The sequence below is a fragment of the Aulonocara sp. 'chitande type north' Nkhata Bay genome, linkage group LG5, assembly GCF_057382095.1.
Source record: "Aulonocara sp. 'chitande type north' Nkhata Bay isolate Kocher_YH1m ecotype deep benthic linkage group LG5, A_spYH_male_GT1.1, whole genome shotgun sequence".
NCBI lineage: Eukaryota > Metazoa > Chordata > Actinopteri > Cichliformes > Cichlidae > Aulonocara > Aulonocara sp. 'chitande type north' Nkhata Bay.
The window spans coordinates 36,793,846-36,808,972 of NC_141348.1; the positions used below are offsets into that span (position 1 = coordinate 36,793,846).

At 38.3% G+C, this 15,127-nt stretch overlaps 1 protein-coding gene across 1 annotated transcript in view; it reads left to right on the forward strand.

The window, feature by feature from the left end:
- Nucleotides 1-9,891: 9,891 nt before the first annotated feature.
- The window catches only part of LOC147331189 (metabotropic glutamate receptor 4-like), a 201,446-nt gene continuing 196,210 nt past the window's right edge, over nucleotides 9,892-15,127 (forward strand). The window contains exon 1 of the mRNA XM_086293323.1: nucleotides 9,892-10,310. The gene's annotated coding sequence lies outside the window, so the exon portion shown is untranslated. The remainder of the gene's footprint in view (nucleotides 10,311-15,127) is intronic.

Genomic DNA, 15,127 nt, shown 5'->3' on the forward strand with positions numbered 1-15,127 from the left:
TTTTAGGCAAACACAAAATTCAAGTAAGTCTTCAAATGTATTTTTGTCAAATCCTAATATACTTCAAATGGAAAATAGCTGCAAAATACCTAAATAATAGAAATTGTTAATAAATTATTAAGCGTAAAACTGGATTGACCTATAATAAAATTATATTTTAATTAAGGTGGATAGTCTACTATCATGTTGATTTTCAACCTTGTTATCCCTACATGGGAGTTTTAGTATTTAATTGCTCAGATGCTTGTCAAAACACATTTTCTAATAATACATTATAAACTATAATTATACACTGTAATGGCCTTGGGTCTCTTTTTATACAGGTTAAAAAATACATTTGAAAGTCCTCCACGAATCTTCTTTTATTCTTCATCTAGTACTATCTAATGCCCCATATCTGCAGAGCAGGCTGTGGCTCTAACAGTGCATACTAAATCAACATAGAAGCAAATAGCGTATCGATCAGAAAGAACACTTTTGTGCCCTCAGTTAGATCACAAAGACATTTCTGAATCTTTATCTTTGCTTTCCAGGAAAGGTCGACCAAAGTTTGAATCTTATCAGGGTTTTCTGCATTGTTATAACTTGGATAAGACATATAAATATGTCTTATAAGACATATAAATTGGACTTATAAGACATATAAATATGTCTTATAAGTCCAATTTAGGAAACAGCATTGGATGGTCTGGGCTTTTCGATGTTGCTAAAAAAGCACCTTGCTCTGCATTTGCATTATTATAAATGAACAAACAATGAGTCACAGTCTTACAAACCTGTTCAGGTCCCTAAATAATCAGTTTAATCTCATTATTGCAGCGACTTAATTGTGGGAACTCCAAATTGAATTTTAAATTGAATTTGTTACATAAACTTGCCAACCACACAACAAAACCCTGTCCTTAACAACAGAGGATGAATCTGATGTAACTGCAGTGCGAAGGAGTGGGCCACAGCAAACAATAAAACAAAAATGCTTTGTTGTTGAATGTCTCAATTTCACAAACAAACACAAAAAGCACAGACATGAATCTCAGCTTTCATACAAGCAAACAAGTTAATTTACAGTATTTTATGATGTGTGTAAAGAAAAAACAAGAAACCACCACCACAAAAAAATCCACAAAAAAAAAAACCAAACAAAAAACAGTTCAAACAGTTCAAAGTTCATGGAATAATAAAGCCCAGTTAAGCAGACATGAATGAAAACTCTTTAGTGTCAGTTGAAATGTTTTCTGTGTGAAAAATTGGGGCAGGGATAGCTCAGTTAGTGTGGTTGCCCCCCACTGAACAGCTACCCTGAGGTACCCCTGAGCAAGGTACCATCCCTACACACTGCTTCCCGGGCGCCTGATTAGTGGCTGCCCACTGCTTCACTGAGTGAATGGGTTAAATGCAGAGAGCATAATTTCCCCACGAGGATCAATAAAGTATACATTATTATTATTATTATTATTATTATTATTATTATTATTATTAATAATAATAATAATAATAATAATAATAATAATAATAATAATAATAATAAATTAGTCAGGTCTGCAAATACAAACAATAAACCAAACCAGAAAAGAAAAAAAGGGGCAAATATTGAAGTTATTTTAAGCTGACTGGCACATCATGATTTCCACCAAACTCACACAAATCCTCAGCATGCTGATTTCTTACGAAAGCTCTTATTCAAGTCTTTTCTATTGATTGTTCAAGTTGTCATTTCATTGCTTTTGTCATAGCTGCAATAACTCAGTTTCCCACCAGTAATCAACGCAACGCATTTTCTCCTTATTCGATTCACTAACTTCTCAGTTTTCTACCCACAGATGTTGACATTTGAAGTGGCTCTTACCTTCTTCTCAGCACATCTCAGATTGCTCTTCGTTAAAGGGCAAGTCTTGCTTCGATGACATAATCAAGAAGAAAAATAAACACAAACAAAGCTAATCAAAAACTAGTATGAAATTATGGTATTGAATCTCTGTAAAATAAGAATAACTCAGGCTTAACGCTTACATTTTTATACATCTAATTATTTGAAAATATGTAATACTGAGCAAGGGCGCCTTTTAAAAGGTTTAAACATGGAAATACATTAGGTTGTGAAGAGGAGGCTATAACTAAGCAACAGGTTGCTTGTATTTGGACCCATTTGTCCATTTCTTCCACTTATCTAATTAAGGGTTGCCACAGGGCTGGAGCGTTTATTAAACCCTCATAGGCTGAGAGACGCTGCACAAATTGCCAGTCTGTTGCAGGACTAACACACAGAGACAGACAGTTCATGTTCACAACCCTAACCCTTTACATCTATAGCCAATTTAGAATCTCCTAACCCGAAATATGTCTTTGGACTATGGGAGCTCATGCAAACAGGGGAAGAAGATGCAAACTTCACAGACAAGGGCCCAAACCTGGATTCAAACCAGAACCTAATTGCTGTGTGGGTGACAGTGCTAGCCATCAGACCACCATGCCACCTGTATTTGGTCCTACTTGTATCATATTTTTATTTAAACATATCCCCCATTAATTATTGGGGAAAAAAGTGAAAAGCTTGAGTCCCCTAAAAGTGAAACTAATTGTACGGCACAGTAGGTGTTCATAATATTGTGTCCACCACCTCCTGTGTGTAGCTATTAAAATACATTACAAGATGGAGGAAAGAAAAATGTAATTAGATGTGTTGCCTCGGGCTAATGTAAATTACGCAACATTAACATATAAATGTAATTAAAATAAAATAACAATTTAAAAAAAGTGTTTTCTAGGAGCAGGAGTTGGGTCAGCACATTCTCAGTTGTTGAGAAAAGGCTTCATGATACTGTAATTATGCACATTCAGCATCATTGTTGTTGACTACTAGCAGATGATTTTCAGTGTGCAAGGAAAACACACAGACGTGTGGGGCCACAGAATTTTTTGTTTGTTGTAGATTTTTTTTTCTCTCTACAAAAATCTATATTATATCAGCCTTGTCTGCTAGACTAACTAATCTCTTTATTTCTTTATCAAGTCATTCATTAATCTTCCATTCTGCTAACCACTTTCTCAATTAATTCACAACCTCCCTGCTCTATAAAATGACATATAACAGTTTCAGAGAAGCACTGACAGAAACGGAAAAGGAGATTACTGAAAAGATAAATTCAGACAGAAAGTTTCACATTATGGGCATAAAAGTCAGATACATTTATGCTAAAAAATTTAAAAAAAAATTACATTTAAAACAACTCCAAAGAATTATAATAGATGCGGAACAGAAAATGACAATAATTAACAAAATCTAGTGAAAGAATAAAAAGGAAACAGACATATAAAACCAAGTCTATGAAATTCTACATTAGGAAGTGATTTGAAGATTATCAAATGTATCTTAAGGATTGAGGGTGTAAGACTACAAACTGGCTTATATTCGATCCATCCATCCATCCATTTGTTTTTTTAACAAATGAATTTTTTTTTTTAACAAATGAATATTTCTTCTACGTAGTTTGGAGTGAAACCCAGACAGGCTTTGAAATGTATGAGTAAATTTTAAAAACTAAATTTTAAAACAGGAATCCGGTTGAGAAATCCTTCTGAGGGTCCAACACCAGGAGATACAACCCAGAAAGTATGACACCAAGCGACGGGTGAAGTTTTGATGGTTTCAATTGATGATTTTTCTCAGTGAATCAAATTTCGGGTTTCAGCTATCTTGATTTCACTTTCTCCAAGCATCTGCCAACTTCCAAGGAATCCATAAGATTTATGAACCCAACAGAAAATAAACAACACATGTTGCAAAGACATTTGAAATTCATCAGGGTCACGGTTGTTTGCACAGAATGAAATATATACTTTCTATGCCGCCTCTCTCTCTCTCTCTCTTCGGGATGAGGAAAGCAGGTCTTACACAATTAAACATAGGGTCACACTCAAGAGGCTGCACTATTACGATCTGCTGTTGCTACGGCAACCAATTCTCTTTGGAAGTCTCTGATGAACCATTCACACATAGGGGCGGTGTTACAGTTTCTGCCCTGTCCAGAAGAGGGCGCTCACCTCTTGCAGTACTGCAGCATTTCTTTTTTAATTAATTAATACATTTTTAAAAAATCGTTCATAAGGGAGCTCTTATTCCTAGACCATATGATCTGATCCATGCGTATTTTAAGGAAGAATTCTTACTATGTTCCTTTCCCCCTTTTTTCCCTTTCTAAATATAGATCTTTTTTTGTTTGAATTTTCATGAAAGGAAACATGACTTTGATGTTTATCTTCTACGTTGTGTCACTGGTACCATATGTGTGCTTAAATTAAAAGTGACACATACTGAAAATCAAAACCTAACAAGTGATGAACTCCAAATCAAGGATATTAATTTTCAGTTGATAATGATGAAAACTAATCAGAGTTAAGGCATATTAAAGCACACTGTATTAAAAAAAGAAAAAACAAACTATAGAACACAGTAGCTAACCTAAATTAGATACCAACACCTGAACAGCTATAGTCTCAGATCTTACAGTGAAACCTCCGTATAATTATGTAGGACATTAAATCTGGGTCCTTGCAGACTTTGATACAGATCTTAAGCTTCACTCTCACAGGTATTGTTCCAGTTTCAGTTAATATAACTAAACTTGCTGATTTGCTTATTACAGTTATGTGGTAAAAAGGCTTTTTAAGAATTATTTTGACAACCTGTACTTTGTGACAACTTTGAAAATTAATTAAAAAGTATAAACTTTTAGGAAGGGGAAAAAAAGCAATTTACAGCAATGCAAATGCTGTAAATCTTTTGTACTCATCAGCATCTTTGTCTGTATTATACATACAGTGGATATATTGCCCGTAATTCTGAAAAATATAATATATAACATGATATAATATAATTCTTCTTTTTTCTTTAAAGTTTCAATTGGGACATCCTTTGTTTTGGTACTTGCTTTTCCATGTGCATACATCTTCAAAGAACTGTACTATTTGCTTCAGTGACTTGGGTCCACCTGATCTCAAAAGATGTCAATTAAAAGGCTAGTCACATAATAGTAATTAGTACAAATATGACTTTGTTGTAAACACACCATATGTTGCATACAAATAGCTAAAAGAAAGAAACTGCAGAACAATCTAAAGAACTGAGAACATTTTGCTGTTTGTTTGCACAACAATAAAATTGATAGCATCCACAGTTTTTAGTTGAATGATAACTAGTGATGCATGACATCCATGGACACATGATCAGCTGCGAGACAGAGGACACTGTCGGCTGTCTTGGATGCTTGCATTTTTACGTATACTTTGTTTCTCACCAGGCGACTACCTCTGTGTGTGTGTGTGTGTGTGTGTGTGTGTGAGAAACACTGCCAACTGAAATGGCTGATATGCAGACACATCAAAACCATTCATGCCCAAGAAAATAGCTTTTGAAAAGCTGTCCAATGCAGTGACCACTATGCATGAAAGAGCCACAAGAGAGACTGCATTTTTTTAAGTAGTCGCATATAGTCTAAAAACAAATCAATGTTTTAAAATAAGAATTCCATTCATTCATCCATCCATTTGTTTTGTTTTTTAAATTATCTACTGCATATCATCTTTTTTCAACACAATGTGCTTATGTCTGGGTGGAACTTACTTGGGTGGAAGTTCTTGACTGATTCAATCATTTACTGAGCATAGCTGTTTTCTCACGATCTGTTCTCATCAGACCAACCTCTTCCACCTGATCTTCTGTTCTGCCACCTGTTGCACCTCTTTGGTCACCTCTTCCCACTCTGCTAATCTGTCTCCATGGTACATTGTTCGTGTCCTTGTCTGTGTTCGGCTGGCACACTTTTAACTTTATTTGTCTACCTAGTTTGGTACAACCTGTACTTTTGACTTTTACCCTTTTGTGTCTTGTTTTGTGTCCTTAGTCTCTTTCACCCACAGGTCTTTTCCAGAAACTGACTAAAATATAGCTACAGTTTTAAATAGTTGAGACATTAAGTCTCAGTGCATACATTTACATATACATTTAGCCAGTTTGAAACCACTGGAACTTTTTATTATGCATTTGCACATTTATGTGTGAATGCTGGCAGTTGCTACAACCCAGAACACTCCACATTTTTATTTTTAGAACAAAGAATGAGTGTAAAAGCTCATCAGCCTAGTTGTTACATTAGTGCTAGCAGTAGACCCAGCAGTCAGAACCAAAGCTCAACTGTGTCAAAAGTAAATGAGCAGGGAAATTCAGCTTTAGTGCTATATCTCTTAATATTGCAATCCCAGAAGATGCCATACAACCAAAGGCTGTAGCTGCTGAGGTCTGTTTAATCGAAGACTCCAATTGGCAACATTAACCTTTCAAGTACCTTTTTTTTCATCTGGTAAATATGCACGTTAATGACCAAACAAGCAGGAGATTGTGTTGTCTTGCCCAAGGCCAGAATAGATTGTGCTCGGCTTCACACACAGGAGAACCAATTTACTGGGTTGTGTTTTTCTGGGCTTAAAGTAGCATTGTCCTCTGTCTGCAAAGAATCATTGCTGAAAAGGTTGGTAACATATAAAATCATTACTTATATCACAGCCCATCAGATATTGCGCTTTAGTTTTCTTTAATTGAATGCTCAGCAAAAAAAAAGAAAAGAAAAAAAAGGACTATCTGGAAAAGTGTCTAAAAATCTAAATATTAAATACATATCACTATTTGTTCATCTTCTCTTCTGCTATGATCCATTTAATAAAAGGCCTGACTGAGCTATAGTTATCTAATTTGACTGATGTCTGATGGAAAAGAGTGTATATGTCTCACTTCAATATTATATCCAAATTATGGTAAACCACTCTTTTTTGAGTTGAGGTTTGAGTGCATGTTAAATGACATAACCACCAGGGGCTGCTATTATGCCAGTTACAGAAAGCCCAAGCTCATATATCCAGTGATATTCAATACCTAATTTATTTAACAGCCAAGAGAGATGAGCTCATGTGTATAGTATCATAATATAAGGTTAAATCACTTTCATTTGAAAACTAATATGAATATTATCAGCATTTAATACTAAACATTAATTGCTAAATAAGTTCTCAATTAATTATTTGATGTATGAAAGCAACATCACTAAACCTACAGACAGCACTGCTCTGTATTTTTATAGCTTTGATGGCTTTGGTATTTTTGGCCACTGTTTCTCGATCTATGCTAAAACACTCTTATTATTTCTATTACTCACAAGGCATCTCTATACATGCAGTAATCTAATGCAGCTGTCTAAGTGTTTCGTGGTAATCTACAGATCAAATCTGTTTTTCTGTGTGCACATCCTCAGCCAATTTGGACTGCAGCCAGTCTCTTATATAAAAAAGGCTCTTGGAGTTCAAAGGTTACAGCTGCGACAACTGTCAGCCAGCCAGCAACACGACAAAAATATTTCACTCACATAAAGCATATGGCTTGTCTGTCTGCCCCGGCTGGCCTGTTTCACCATTTCGTTGCAAAATATTGCTTTAAACAAGAGTGACAAACTGACTCATTCCTTTGTCTTGCCACTTGTGGGCGTGTCAGACAGTCTCAATTTTAGATAATCAGATGTTAGCGAACAGTCTGTATGTCCTCAGAGTTCAATATTCGATGACACAGACGCTGATGAAAAGATGTGACATGCACAAACATCAGATTCTGTTCCAACAATTAGATCATTTATTTGAATGGGGAGCATCTGTGTCATCTCCTCCTCCTTATTCTTCCACACATCATCATTTGTCTTTGAAAACTTTTAAGGCAGCTCATCCTCACTGAGATTAATCCAGCTTTTGTTATTAAGAAGAAAAAAAAAGCTATTTAAAGCCAAATTATCTAGATCACTGAATGAGTGAATGGACAAAAGCCAAACCAGCTCGGAGTTGTCATAAGAAGAGGATTCCTCTAAATCAAGTAGTGAAGTTTTGGTCTTTACTGAACACCGTCAATAAAGTGAAATCTTGTGACCTCACAATTTACATTTTGATTAATTTCCCTAATGGATCCATGAAATGAGAGATGTCTGGGGGAAGGCGATTATGCTTGAGTGGCTAGTCTCTTTGACTGGGATTTTCACTAGTGACTGGAATTAACATGGCTTAAATTCTCTCCGCCCCATAGCTAATTGAAACAAGTAATTCTCCAGAGTTGTTTTGCGCAGAGGGATGGGGAGGACTCAGTTCCATAACATGTTATCCTCAGAGCAAGCACGTTCGACAAGACCCGGTCTACTGCAGCAGAAAGCAAAGCAGAAATGGGTCTCCTGGTGGAAATAACTTTTGTAGCCATTCTCCACAGCTAAATAATTCACTTATTATGCCAACTATGCTAAACAGAAATAGAACACCGGTTTGAGGAGCTGACAGATGGAAGGGAGTCAATGCTTTGTGGAGTAATAAAAAGATGTAAAACACTCTGTTCAATAATGTGCACAAGTTAGATCTGTGATTTTTTTTCTTTTCTTATTTTTTGCATGACTTACAAGGTCCCACTACAGCTCACAAGACTTTCACTCAGTCTAGGCATGTAGCTGGAATTTGCTCCAGCAGAGGTGTGGATGAATATTCAGAGGCTAAGCTGCCTCCAAGGCCCTGAGAGACATGACACACACACACACACACATACCACCACCACCACCAAGGACCCCCACTGCCTCAGCCTCCAAGTCTCTCTCTCTCTCTCAGGCACAATCCCTTCCACCTTCCCTTGATGTGGTGGAGTACGTCCAACACTCCACAGGTGTGACCCACTCAGACCTGTGAAAGCCTCCACCCCCCCTGCCCTGTGATCAGGGAGGCAGAAAGAGCAGCTGCGCATATACTCGAGGCAAAGGCCAAATAATCACCGGGAGCCTCCTATTGGACATCTTGGAAAATTAATCAATCAGGACTGCAAGATGCACCGATGCCACCGTTGAACTGATCGATGAGGAAGTCCTTTGTCACTTCACAGCACACGTTAGACGTTTGAAGGTTAATAGCCAAAAAATGGGTGCATCAATCGCATTCAAGTCTCAAATAATAACATCCCATGCCTAGTTTAAAACTAATTTCTCGCATTTTTGCTGGATAATCTGGGACATATATTGGCATGCCCTTGGACATAATTTCATAAATGTGCTGCAGAGCGTGGCTGCTGTCAGTCAGGGAAACACGCACACGGACACACAACACACACCCAGTATCTAGATTGAGTTTTCTCACTCGGTGATTGGACTTGATATCTTCGTCATGGTCTACGCACAGCATCCCAAACCTTTGAGATTCAACATACTGCATAGGCTGCGCAACAGCACCTGTAACGTGCGAGCCGACCCAAAAGCGTCACATTTGAATCATTTATACCATCTCTGCTGCTGTCACCGTGAAAATTGCATTGATTGCAAGCGATCTCACAGTCACAGGAATTCATTATATCTGACAGAAAAATATCAGTCGGATAAAACAGAATTGTTGTGACTTGTTTAATTAGTCCAAAAGGATTTGGTACGCATGAAATGAGCCTTACAACTTCAATGCTGAGATATTTTATTAAAAACAAACAAACAAACAAGCAAACAAACAAAAATATCAACTAAATCAGATTTGACTGGCAGTAGGGGTAGACAGGGTGGTTTTCTGTGTTTCTTGTTGCTCACTATATAGACGAAGATAAACACAATCCTCGACACTGAGGTCTGGGTGTGCTGAGGGGTGAAGCAGCAGGCGGCCAAATGGACGTTAAAATTAAACAAATTGATGCACAGCCTGTATGTCACACTCCAGCCAAAGCGCTGGTAGCTTTATATGCTTTAATCAGACATTCACACCTTTTTCCCCCGTCGTTCACTGATGGTGCATTTCTTTCCTGATAAAGGCGGTGTGCTGCGATGCATTTAACATCATTCACATCCAGTGCAAGGGGCGCATGTAGTCTTCCCTCTGTCAATGAGAAAGTGCTCTCGCCTCGGGTGTGGGATATGCGCTTCTCCGCTCTTTTATCCCGTAAAATCAGATCCGCTTTTCGCAGGAGCTGTATTAGTGAGTAGCTCTACTGGACGTGTCTTTTATTTTCCCTTCGCACACAGCCTAAAGTTAGGACTTGAGACTTTCAGCGCCACTTTTCCGAGGACAGCGCTCGAAATGATTTGGGGAGATTGACGGAGCCTCCAAACGAGTGTACATTCCCGCTGGATACTATTCAGAAAGAATGTTTAGACGCTTTTTTTTGAAGCTCGGGAAATCTTCTCTCTACAAATTGATGCGCCCAACAAGATGCGATTTTGCCGCGGATATGGGTCACTTCTTATGAAAGGCTTCTTCGTGGACAGGAGAAAGGGGTAAGAACAGCCGCCCGAGCCGCAAAATGGGCCATGTATGACAATCAAATGTTTGTTAACGTCGTGACTTAAAATTACTTGATACTAAGTAGTGTGAACGCAGAGCGCTGGCAACGAGGACCCATGATAGATATCTGGGGGTGCACACAAAACATTTGTCATGTACATTTCAGAGCTGTATAATACTTCAATTGATGATTCACACGGTTGTAGTTTAGAAAAGTAAATATATGTGCTGGCTGTAAAAAGGAGTGCAACGCCCTGGACTGTAAGTGCATTGATTGTTTTTACGCGTTAAGGCGCAGCGTTTTGTGTGGAGCCCTGTATCTCGCTGCGCTGCAGAGGCGCCTGAAGTCTCGCAAAAATATGATAAAAGAATGACTCAATATCGAAACTACTGGAGCTGCGGGGTTTTAATATAAATATAGTTGCAGCTTTGAAAGCGCAGATTAGACCGAAACCATGGATAAATCCTCTCTTCAATTCAAGCAAAACCCAGTTTAACTCTGAAAGGCAGCAACACAGCAGCATGCAAACAACCGCTTCATCGTTCCCAGCTCCCCCACATTTGTCTCATCCCCACCTCTCCCCCAGTGTCTCCCTCTCAGCCCTGAAACAAGTTGAGTCACGCAGGGGAGCACCCCGGCTGGGTGGTGTTTTGTGAGAGTGTGTCGGGGGTGGGGTAAACGGTGTGTGAACCATCGACTGTCAGTCACTGTGCTGTGCAGATGTGCAGCCTCCTGGCAGTGGAAGGGAGAGTGGAGACAGTAGTAGACCAGCTGATGTGAGACTGCTGCTGTACTATACCCCAGAGCAAACTTTAATAGATTATTTAGGCATGCATGGGCTGCACTTTAAGGCTTTCTTTCCTGGTTATTAGGGATGCATATTAAGCTTGATTTACCTGCACAGTTTTTGTCTGTTGTTGGCCTTTTAATAAAGGGCTTGGAGAGGCAGTGAAGGTTCATGCCAGGAGCAAATTTTTTTAATACTGCTTCCATTTTGTGCTGCCCCCTCGGGCCTTTTTGTTGAGCCAAAGATTAGCTCTGTGCTATCTTACTCTCTTAGCTTCAATTGATGGTGGGGGGCTGCTATGATTACGGCCAAATATGCCATTGTCTGCATTCCCTCTGAACTTACAGCCAAGTGGGGAAATATTCTTCATATCAGTGGGTAATTATCTAAAGAGAGTGACTCAGCAAAAGAGAGATTTTTTTAATTTGTTCTCGTCCAGCCTCTGAGGTCCCATGAGATGGATTTTATGTCTTATGTTGGGGTTATTCTTGTTGGCATGTTCTTCACTACTGCAGTGACTGATAGCCTACCTGGATCTAGCAACAAAGCGTGCTTAAGAAATCTCCCCCACAGAGAGATTGGGACGAATACTCTGTGCGCTGATTGCAGCTGACAGAGAGGTGCAGGGCTTATTCAAACAGCCTCAGATTTACTTTTCCAAGCTTTGCCTGGCTTATCATGTCCTCTGAGTTAGTTTAGCAAGTGCAGACTCAGCGTAAGACCCCTGGTTTGCCTGCTGCTAAGTTCTCTTCAATACAGTGTGGACGAGAGCGTAAGCAGCCATAAGAACATACTGTAGCATTGCCTCATTCTCTGCTTAATAATACAGAATTCACCAGCATACGTAGATAAGCTTTCCCAGTAAATTCAAATGCTTCTCTGTCTTTTTGTTCCATTGACAAAGGGGTCAAATAATGAACACATCACATTCATGATGGAAACCATGAAGATCAAAGTGATTGAAATCATTTCAGCAAGTGGGGGCTTGATGCTCTTCTCCAGTCTCCAGTATCCACGGTGTTTACTGTAGCTGCTGCATAGAGAAAGGCTCCAATAAACAAACGTGTTTTCCAAAACAGACCCATGGTTAAATTCCCACTAGACCTCTGTTGTTCCCTTTTACAAAAGCTTGCCTGGAAATGGGGAAATGTGTGTGCAGTGTATAGAGCAAAGGTTTTAGCTTTATTCTCCTCCCGGCAGGCACCATCTGCTCACCAGGGAGGTTTTCCAAACAATTCCATAGTAAAGATTGGAGGGATATGGGAAACTTGGCTACAGTACAAACACAGCATTTTATATGTGAAATAAATAGTAGGTCCTTTAATGTGAAATGAAACAGATGACTAAATATACGGATCTGTGTGTGAACTAAAACAGCCAAGTTAAAAATCCCTGCACTGATTTATGCCCTCGTGTTGCATTCACATTATGTAAGCATGCTTTCATAGATACTCAGAATATTGAATATTTTCTCTCAGTGCATTAAGAAACACTACGGCCATTCTCATAGTTGAGAATTTGTCAGCTTTTCACTTAAACTTCCTGCAATTAGTGGACTCAATTTTATCTCTCAAAGGACAGTTTTTTTTACATGCATTATACATTTATAGTGTGCTAAAATGTTTCATTTTGTACACACTATTAATTAATGGATTAATTTCATATCATATTTAAGGTATGATGAGCAAGCTATTTTAATGGACTTCTGACAGCAGTGATGGAGATTCCCCACACTTAGGGCTGATGGATGGAAATGAAATGTTTATCCTCATAACAGGCTATCATATATATATATGAACAGACACTGTTTTCCCTTTAGGTGGTACCATTTCAATTGTCTGTTAGATTGTAAATTCTGAATAAAGCCACAGGTGGAAATTAGACCGTTTTAATGTCCATAATGCATCTTTTGAAGTAATTTTTGAGGAAACGCTGGCTTCCATTAACTCGTGTGTATTTCATGCATAACATGGCTTTGGTACTTATTACATTCCTGACACATAATTTATTCTACAATAGCGTGGAAAAGTGATTTGACTCCAGATTATTAACAATGGAGAGAAACAACACGAGAAAGATGCAGAAGAGTGATGTTGTGTATTTCCTGAGTCATCATACACACAGATTCTTCCTAGGGCAGCGTTGTGTGAAATGGAGTGTGAAATGAGTGCACTTAACATCCCTGCAGTGGATTATGCACATTATCTTACACTAGGGTTCAAGAGCATCTTGCCTCCTGCCTGCGAATCTGTCATCGAGTTACATTCACCTTTCCTCAAGCCCATTTAATGTTTCCTACATGCTGGAGTCCTTTTGTTCGATCAATTTTTTTTACTTTATCTCATATTGCACATTAATCTAGATATGATCATGCCAGTCATAAATAAATAAATAAATGATAGATGGACGAAATAAGACTTGATACTGATAACAAAAGCACCCATCCACCGAAGTTAAACTAAAAATAAACAGTTTTTGGACCCATTTTATTATTTGCTGTGTGCATAAGTAGCCAAAATTAGGATTTTTTTTTTTTACATTTGAAACCCTTTTTCCAGTGTTGGTTGGAAAACCATGTGAGATTTTGTGTCTGCCAAAAAAACAGGAGTAGCTCCTTCGTGCAAGAGTGTTCAACAGTCATACAGGGAACACTGGACCTACATCACAGAAGAGGAAAGGTGTCACTTCTTCACTTTCACTTTTAGTTCCTCCATAAGTGGCCTCGATAGACCAAAAGGCAGTGGTGGAAAAATAGTGCATTTGGAGTAAAGGAGAGCTAAGATCACAGGTACAATCACATGTTCGAGAAGTTGTTGGAGAGCTTGTTGTATCCTTGCACCTGCAGGTCTATATTTTCTGGAAATGACTGTAGCATTGTAACTCTTCTTCTGTGGCTGTCATCAAAAGCCATTCTTTGAAACAAAGCCTGTAGAGAAACAGTGTGTAAAGCAAAAGCTGTAGCTGGAGCAGATGAAGTAGGTGGACATATAATAGAAATACAGACTGTTTCCCCCCTCTAAACCTTCATTTAATGTTACAGAGAAATACCAAATATTTGAAGCCAGATTTTTAGGGACCCAAAATACAATCAACACCACTACCTGACAATATTTTACAAATAAGGAAATTATCATACGGTAAGTAGTAGCATTGTTGCTGAAATTAAAGATACACCTATTTTTGACATGGCCAAATCATAGTTCTTCAGATCTTAAGCCTTTCACCCCCTTTGTGTGCATTTTCTTGTTTCAGAATGTGTTCAGATTTTAATTGAGTTTAAAAAAAAAAAAAAAAAAAAAAAATTTTTTTTTTAACTTACTTTTAGTTTTAACTTAAACAAGAATGGAAAATGAAGTCACTGGCTTTATTATTATTAGGTCAGCAGTTTAGGAAATAAATAGGTCAGCAGTGAGTTGTTCAACAATCACACCTTACCAAGTAAATCCACAAAACAAAGACAGAAGTGTCCCAGTATTTCCCTTAGTCTTAGCTCCATCCCACCCGTAGCTGCCTTTAGCTCCCATTGGCGTCCCTCCACGATTATCCAAACGACCTCCCGTCCTCATTTGCCTCCTGCTGTTCCTCACATGTGCAGTTCCAATATAATGCATATGAACAGACTGCACCTGAATGCATTCTTTTCTTGACATGAAATTACCGCTGCTGCAAAAGAGAGCTGCTGACTTTTGTGTCAAGCTTCTTTTTTCCTTCAAGGAGTGACAATGACAACGACACCAGATATGAGAGCCTTGGCTGAGAATGAGTGCTGTGACAGTGCTGATGTTACGAGTTTCTACCTCCTATTTTCCCCAACCATCATCTGTGATTTCTTTTCCTGCTATTCATGGATGGTTGTGTAATGTTTGCTGATATCAGTGCTTCTCCTGTACTGCACCCGCATAATAAAATAATAGAAAAAGAAGCTTTGGTAACATACAAACTATTCAGAAAGGATACTTCATTGCTCTTCTTCACCTCATTGAATGCTCTTTACGTGGTAGATAGATACATAGACGCATAGA